We start from the raw sequence: 9032 nt of genomic DNA on the forward strand, positions 1-9032 counted from the left end.
TGGCTCCTAACTGCTCACCTGCCTGCCTGCCTGATTGCCCCTAACCGCTTCTGCCTGCCAGTCTGATCACCCCCTAACCACTCCCCTGCTGGCCTGATTAACACCTAACTGCTCCCCTGCTGGCCTGATTGCCCCTAACTGCCCTCCCTTGCCAACCTGGTTGCCCCCAACTGCCCTCCACTGCCAGCCTGTTCCTCCCCTGCCAGCCAGATGGCCCACAACTGCCCTCCCCTGCAAGCCTGGTCCCCACCAACGGCCCTCCCCTGCTAGCCTGGTTGCTCCCAACTGCTCTCCCCTGTTGGCCTCATCTTGTCCCCAACTGCCACTGCCTGTCTGATCACCCCTAACTGTCCTCCCCTGCCAGCCTAATCTCGCCCCCAACTGCTCTCCCTGCTGGCCTGATTGCCCCCAACTGCCTTCCTCTGCCGGCCTGACTGCCCCCAACGGCCCTCCTCTGTTGGCCTGATCTTGCCCCCAACTGCTCTCCCCTGCTGGCTTGATGGCCCCCAATTGCCCTCCCCTACAAGCCTGTTCCCCCCCCAACTGACCTCCCCTGCCAGCCGGATGGCCCTCAACTGCCCTCCCCTGCAAGCCTGGTCCCCATCAACTGCCCTCCCCTGCCAGCCTGGTTGCCCCAAACTGCCCTCCCCTGCCGGCCTGATCTTGCCCCCAATGGCCCTCCCCTGCCGGCCTGATCTTGCCCCCAATGGCTCTCCCCTGCTGGCCTGATCTTGCTCCCAACTGCTCTCCCCTGCTGGCCTGATCGTCCCCAACTTCCCTCCTCTGCCGGCCAATTTGGTTCTGATTGGTCGGTTTCTATGCCAGTCAGCATTTCTGGGCCTGATCATAGAGGCTGGGCTGATCAGCAGCCGCCCCAGGCTGCTGGTGAGCGGCTGAACTGCTGACCTCTGGGAGAAAGAGAGGCTTGGCTGCTGGTGAGGGAGAGAGAAGCAGGGTCTGAACACCCTGCTTCTCTCTCCCAGCCTCGCCAGCAGCTGCTGCCACTTCTGATCAGCCCGGCCTCTCTCTCTCTCCAAGAGGTCAGCAGTTCAGCCTGCTCACCTGCTGTGCGGGAAAGCCTGGTGAATGGTCGAGCCTCCCGGTCATTGCGGATGTGATGGACCCAGGGTTTTTATATATTAGGATATTGCTATTAAAAAGTTTAATATATGGTATCACACTATGTTTAAACTTCCATAGCTTGCTTTTTTAATGAAATATTTTCTTTCCAAGATCTAGCCATGTTGATAAATATAGGTCTGGTTTATTTATTTATGTCTCCATTCACCTAGTGAAAGGCATTTGTATTGTTTCTGTGTTGAGTATCTAGAAGTGGAACTGATGGGTCACAGGGTGTAGGCAGTTATTAGGCTATTGTGCGCCAGCTCCAAACCTGTCCTTCTATACTGTGCTTTGTGATGCTGGGGCCGTGACTGTACAAAACATGTTTCTGTCTTGCCAGCTGCTCCCTGTTGGGCCTCCCTGTTTATCTGAGCATCAGGCCAGCATTGCTTCTTCATTGTGGCAGTAGTTCCTCAGAGTAGCAGCAGTTTAATCCAGTTTGCAGTTTTCCATCATTCACACATTTGCAGTTTTCCATGGTACCCCAACCCCTTAGAGACGTGAGGTTCAGCTGGTTGGGGCCCCCTCCTTAGAGGTATGAATCCCAACCACATGAGACCCCCTCCTCCAACCTTCTAACTTTTAATAGTTTCAGTTTCTTCCCTTATTATCCTAGCCTGGCTGCTTTCTGCAGTTGCTACCTCCATGATAATTTTAATGTTCACTTGTTTGTCTTTTCATTTATGTGGTTAATAACTTCATAACCAGTTAAGCATTCTTCATAATAAGTTATTTCTGTTAAAATAATTGATATGGCTTCTGTCTCCTAGCTGGGTTCTGATTAATATAGAAGTTTTTCAACTTTATTAAATAACTAGAGGCCCAGTGCACAAAATTCATGCACAGGAAAGGGGGGGTCCCCTCAGCACAGCCTACACCTTCTCCAATCCAAGACCCCTCTGGGGATGTCTGACTGCCAGTTTAGGCCCGATCCCAGGGACATCCCTCTCACAATCCTGGACCGCTGGCTCCCAATTGCTTACCTGCCTGCCTGCCTGGTCACCCACAACTGCCCCCCCTTCCAGCCTAGTCACCCTTCACTGCCCCCCTCCACCAGCCTAATCGCCCTCAACTGCCCCCCTGCTGGCCTGGTTGCCTCTTATTGCACCCTCTGCTGGCCTGCTCACCCCTAACTGCCCCCTGCTGCCGGCCAGGTTGCCCTCAACTGTCCCCTCTGTGCTGGCCCGATCGCCCTCACTTCCTCTGCGTGCCGGCCTGATTGCCCCTAACTGGGCCCCCCTGCAGGCCTGGTTGCCCCATGCAGCCTGCTGTTCAGTTGTTTGGTCGTCCCTCACTATCCCCCCCTGCCGGCCTGGTCACCCCATGCAGCCAGCTTGTTCAGTCGTTTGGTTGTCCCTCACTAACCCCCCTGCCGGCCTGGTTGTAGGCAGCCATCTTGTGAGGGCATGAGGGTTAATTTGCATATTACCTCTTTATTATATAAGATTGATTTTCCCCCTCCAAATTATACTAATTTACACTCTCATGAGCAGTTTGAGAAAAAGTCACATTTTCCCACATATTCACCAGGACTTATTATCAGTCTTACAAATTATTGCCAACCTGAAAGGTGAAAAATGGCTTTAAGTCTTTTCATCCATGAATGTGTTTGTTTGTTTTTTTAAATTTTTAAACACATCTTTCTTGACCTTCAATAGTATTTTATGGCTTTCTCCAAAAAAATTGCCTTCAAAAGCTAATCCCTTAATAGAAACTTTGCTCATATACATCTACACTAATAAAAGAGAAAAATGGTAATTGGCGTACGGCGATACCGTTTTCATTGGCTAATCAGGGCTATATGCAAATTAACTGCCAACAAGATGGTGGTTATGCATATGTAGGCACAATGCAGGGAGGCGAAAGGGAAAGCAGGAAGAAGCCCCCTGCCACTGACAGTGATCGGAAACCCAGGGGGGAGCTAAGAGCTGGGGGGCCGCCTTTGCCCTGCCCCCCAGCCATGATCGGAGAATCAGGCGCCTTTGCCGCCCTGGCCAGTGATAGCAGGAAGTAGGGGTGGAGCCAGCGATGGGAGCTGGGCACTGTCGAAGCTGGCAGTCCCAGGAGCTAGGGGTCCCTTGCCTGAGCCTAAAGCAGAGCCCACGATTGCGGGGCCCCCCGCTGCCACTGCGGGTCCCGGCTGCCCGGGCCGGACGCCTAGGCCAGAGGCGTTAGGCCTGGGCAGGGGCGGAGCCTGCAACCGCGGGGAGCTGGGGGTCCCCTGCCCAGGCCTGACACCTCTGCCAGAGGCCTCAGGCCTGGTCAAGGGGCCGATCCGGTGACTGGTGATCGGAGGGTGATGAGGGTCAACTCCTCTGGCCGAGGCATCAGGCCTGGGTGGGGGGCGGAGCCGGGGATTGGGGGGATATGATGGTCCCCTTGCCCAGGCCTGAAGCCTGGGTCAGAGGCGTCAGGCTTGGGCGGGGGGTGGAGCAAGCGGTCAGAGGGAGATGGGGGTCCCCTGCACAGGCCTGATTCCTGGGCCAGAGGCCTCAGGCCTGGGCGGGGACCAGAGCCAGTGATCGGGGGGAGATGGGGGTCCCCTGTCCAAGCCTGACACCTCTGGCGGAGGCGTCAGGCCTGGGCAAGGGGCCGATCAGGCGATCGGAGGGTGATGGGGGTCTACGCCTGAGGGCTCCCAGTATGTGAGAGGGGGCAGGCTGGGCTGAGGGACACTCCCCCCCCCCCACACACACACAGTGCACGAATTTCGTGCACCGGGCCCCTAGTTTAGATACATATATATTTCAAAGTATAATGATGTATTACGGGGTTTATATATATAATTATATGTAATATATGTGTGTATATAAACACACACACATACACATCTCCCCAGAAAACATTTTTGCTTTATACATTAATTTTATTTAACCTCCATATTCACCACCTTGGTTGCTCTTTATTCCTTTGTGCATTCCTTCCAGGATTGTTTTCTTCTTTTTTAAAAAAATACTTTTACTGATTTCAGACAGAGAAAGGGAGAGGAAGAAAGAGATGGAAACAACAATGATGAGAGAGAATCATTGATCAGCTGCCTCCTGCACACACCCCAATGGGGATTGAGCCCACAACCTGGGCATGTGCCCTGACCAGGAATCGAACCCTGACCTCCTGGTTCATAGGTCGATGCTCAAGCAGTGAACCACGCCGGTCAAGCTCGTTTTATTCTTTGCTTGAAAAATACCCTTTAGAGTGTCTTTAGTGGAGGTCTGTTAGGGCAAACCTCAACTTTGAGAATGTTTTCTATTTTACCTTATTTGCTAAAGAAAAGTAACTCTTTTGCCTTTAATATTTGGTGACACTATACCAGGGTAAATTGATGCTAAATTAAAAACCTTTTTTGCTATTCACCCCTGAATGTCCCATGATTATGATGACCCAAGATATTTGAATTAATCATCAGATTTTCCCCAATACAGCATACACTTGAATATACAGATTACACTTTCTGCATTTTGTATACAGCATGCCCTCAGCCCCATCAACTAAGTATTAATTAAATTTATCAAGATGCCATCTCACCAGTTCTTTCAATCTCCATTCCATCCATTTAAAACATTAAATTTGATGGTGGTTTTTTTTGTAGAACTCAGAGAAACATTTTATTTAACAGTCAGATGGAAGAGATGCATAGGGCAAGGTATGGGGTAAGGATGTGGTACATCATGCCCCTGAGTGCATCGCTCTTCCCAGATCTTTGTATATTCACCGACTTTGACGTTCTCCAAAACCCATCCTTTTGGGTGTTTATGGAGGTTTCATTACATACACATGGCTGATTAAATCAGTGGCCATTGGTGATTAAACTTAATCTCCAGCCCCACTCCCCTCCCAGGAGTTCCTCTTTTTAATTTATTGGGGTGATATTGGTTAATAAAATTATATAGGTTTCAAGTACATAATTCTATAATACACCATCTGTATATTTATTGTGTGTTCATCACCCCAAGTCAAGTCTCCTCCTGTCATCATTTCTCTCCCCTATACCCTTCTCTACCTCCCTCTAGCCCCCTTTCCTCTGTTAATCACCATACTGTTGTCTATGAGTGTTCCCCCGTAACTTAATTCTTTCACCTTTTTTCATCTAGCCTCCCAATCACACTTCTGTTGACAGCTGTCAATCTGTTCTCTGAGTCAGTTTCTATTTTGTTTTAGTTTATTTTGTTCATTAGATTCCACATATTAGTGTGTGGGGCACGGCTAGAGGGTTAAGCCTCGGACTGACCTGTTGGCAAAGTCACAAACAAGTCCCAGCTTAGAGGGCACAGTCCTCTTAGCATAATTAAGCTTGACCTTATAACGCTCCCTAGATCTTATCTGGGAAGCTAATGGGCTGTGGGAGGTGTAGCAAGTGCTGCCAAAACAAGTGAAACTCACAAGAACAGTGTAACTATGGTAACCACTTCCTTGTTTACCTCTGGCTATAAAATAAAGGCTCAGCTTGCCTCTGGATCTTTCTCGGTGGCCTCAGCCAGGCACCGGAAGATCCACGGAGACTAAATGCTGTCTCCATGTAAATCATTCTTCTCAGACTCTGTCCACACCTTTGGGAACCCCTGGCCTGCTGCAGCTGGACCCCGGCATGAGTGGAATCACATGGTATTTGTCTTTCACTTAGCATAATAATCTCCATCTAGGCTGTTGCAAAGAGTAAGATTTCCTTCCGTTTTTATGGACAAATTTGATGTTTTAAAATTATTGTTATGGAAATTGCAAGCATAAATAAAAGTAATCTGTAATGATAGAAAGCAGATTAGTGGTTGCCCCTGAGTTGGGAATTAACTCCTAAGTGGTAGGTGGGAACTTTCTGGAGTGGTGGAACTATTCTGTATCTTGATTGGAGTGTTTGTTAATGGGCATATATAATAGTCATCCAATGAGTAAACTTCAGATCTGTGCATTTTATTGTATGTAAATTATGTCTCAATTAAAATTTAAGAACAATAATAGCCCAAGTGGCTCAGCGGTTGAGCATTGACCCATGCACCAGGAGGCCCTGGTTCAATTCTCAGCCAGAGCACCTGCCCAGGTTGCGGGTTGGATCCCCAGCAGGGGGTGTTCAGGAGGCAGCTGATTGATGTTGATGTTTATATCGCTTTCTCCCTCTCCCTTCCTCTCTCTCTAAAATCAATAAAAACATATTAAACAACAATAAAAAGTTTCCTCTTCTCACACCAGGAGCTGTCTGGAAGAAAATCAGGAATCTTGAACACTAGATCAGATGAAAGACATTGGCAATGGGAGACTTAGTCCTCCCTAGGCTTTAGAAGTGGTCTTACTCCCCACTTAGCCACAAGAGCAGGTACTAACCTACGTGAGATTCCAGCACAGTATGTGCTGATACCACACTAGCGTCACCTTGCTAACCACCCATTGGCCATGAGTACAGTGTCTTTGACTTTTAAAAGGCCCAGTCACAATGTTGCTGACTCTGCATCAACTGTCATCACTGTGCCTGTTGATCCCCATTAGCCACTAATAGTGTCTGGATTCAATGATGCCTCAGTACAGTGCATACTGGCTGTGGAAACGACCCAAATGTCCATCAGCTGATGAGTGGACAATCAAAATGTGGTATAACCATACAATGGTATATTATTCAGTAATAGAAATAAATGATGTACTGATACACACTGCAACATGTATGAACTTTGAAAACATTACTTCAGAGAAGCCAGTCACAAAAGACCACATATTGTATGATTCCATTTATATGAAATGTCTAGATTAGTGAATACTATGGAGACAGAAAGTAGATTAGCAGTTGTCTAGGGCTGAGGTCGGAGGAGGTGGGAGAAATGCAGAGAGACTGCTAATGGGTATGGGGTTTCTTTTGGGGATGATGAAAATATTTGAAAATACTATTGTGATGGTTGCACAGCTCTGTAATATGCTAAAATTAATTTAATTGCCACATTAAATGGATACATTTTACTGGATGTGAATTGCAACTCAATAAAGTTTAAAAAAGAAAAAAATTGTAACTAGGTCATAAAAAAATTTAATTAGTGCTTGCTTGTATTTAAAAAAAAATACTGCCTTTTCCTTGTCCTAGCTGTGTGTCCTGCGGAAATCATATTACCTATCTATACTTCAGTTTGTACATCTATAAAATGGGGATAAAATAATGCAATCTACACAAAAGTACTCTTAATATTCATATAGAAAATGAATGTATCTGCCTGGCCAGAATAGCTCAGTGGTTGTGCATTGACCTATGAACCAGGAGGTCTCAGTTTGATTCTCGGTCAGAACTCATACCTGGGTTGCAGGCTCAGTCCCCAGTGTGGGGCGTGCAGAAGGCAGCCAATCAATGATTTTTCTCTCATCATTGATGTTTCTATCTCTCTCCCTCTCTGAAATCAATAAAATATATATATTTTAAAAAGTATATATCTTAACCAAATTGGAAGACAAACAAAATCAAAACTTTATGTATTGAAACCCAATTTCTCACTCATTGTTTTTCAAACAAGAATCTCAAAGAAAGCAAAGGCTTCGGTGGGCGAGACTGAAAGTCCAGAGTCCTGGGACTCAGAGGCAGTCACTAAAGGGATAAGAAGACTGGGGTCTTGCCCTAACCGGTGTGGCTCAGTGGATAGAGCATCAGCCTGCGGACTGAAGGGTCCCAGGATCGATTCTGGTCAAGAGCATGTACCTTGGTTGCGGGCACATCCCCAGTGGGGAGTGTGCAGAAGGCAACTGATCAGTGTTTCTCTCTCATCGATGTTTCTCTCTATCCCTCTCCCTTCCTCTCTGTAAAAAATCAATAAAATATATTTAAAAAAAAGAAGACTGAGGTTTGCAGCTTGCATAAATGATAGCTTTGGGGATACAGGTTAGAAGATATGCATAGTTTCTTTGGGTGTGAATAATCACTTGCTGCCATAGCATGGAATTAATGAGGGAAAAATTGCCACCTTTAGATGTGTGTAATGTTTGATAACTATATTCCTGTAACATCAGCTAGAGCTTTGCCTAATGCATAAAGTCAGACTTAATTTTTATAATTCTATTTAATTTTTAAAAAATATACCATGGTGACTTAGCAAAGGGAAGAGAAAGAACAGTTCCTCATGGCAGTCTTTTCTGTGTCTTAAATGTCAATAATCACAAAAACTTCTGTCTCCTCACAGATCTGCATTCCCAAGTAGGTTTTTGCCTGGACTTCAGTGCCCTGCAGGTATGTGGACAATGAAAATGTTTCTCCCACCTTAGAAATTTGAAAAAATTTTGGCCAGTATTGAGTCCCTTTACATTCCAGGGTATGAAGAACTAGCCAGTGCTAAATTTATAAAGCCTTTTATCCATAAAGTGAAACATTAGAAATTACAAATAATCTCCTGAGGTCTCTATTTCTACCATTTGTAGGAGCTTGAGGGTCCCTGTATAAAAGCAAAAAGTCTATTGCCCAAAGACTTTATCAAAGAGTCTCCCTACACATATACTTGTGTATCAACTATGGTGATGCAGTTACTTGGATTTGGGGGATTCTTGGCTTTGTTTGCTTCCTGTTCACTTCACCTGTAGTCTGCCATATCTACTTCGCCCTGCACAATTATTTCAGTATCAGGCACTCCTCTTCCCCACTGAGACATATGATGTACACGCAGATGAAAGCTTTTTCAATCACTGCCTTTTTCGAGTTTTTATCAACTATGAGTTTTCTGGTGTTTAATGAGATTTCATCTATTAGGACCAATCATTGTTCTCTGATCTCTGTACATTGGTTTGTTGGCTGTCCTTTTAATACCTGCAATTGTTAAACAGAGTTGCCATATGATTTAAAAATATATATTTTTTTATTGATTTCAGAGAGGAAGGGAGAAGGAGAGAGAGATAGAAACATCAATGATGAGAGAGAATCATTGATTGGCTGCCTCCTGCACACCCCACACTGGGGATCG

At 46.3% G+C, this 9032-nt stretch overlaps 1 pseudogene; it reads right to left on the reverse strand.

Moving 5' to 3' along the window:
* Window positions 1-7869: 7869 nt before the first annotated feature.
* On the reverse strand, window positions 7870-8831 carry LOC118654283 (annotated as a pseudogene).
* Window positions 8832-9032: the final 201 nt, after the last annotated feature.

The sequence above is a fragment of the Myotis myotis genome, unplaced genomic scaffold (assembly GCF_014108235.1).
Source record: "Myotis myotis isolate mMyoMyo1 unplaced genomic scaffold, mMyoMyo1.p scaffold_m19_p_4, whole genome shotgun sequence".
NCBI classification, from domain to species: Eukaryota; Metazoa; Chordata; class Mammalia; order Chiroptera; family Vespertilionidae; genus Myotis; species Myotis myotis.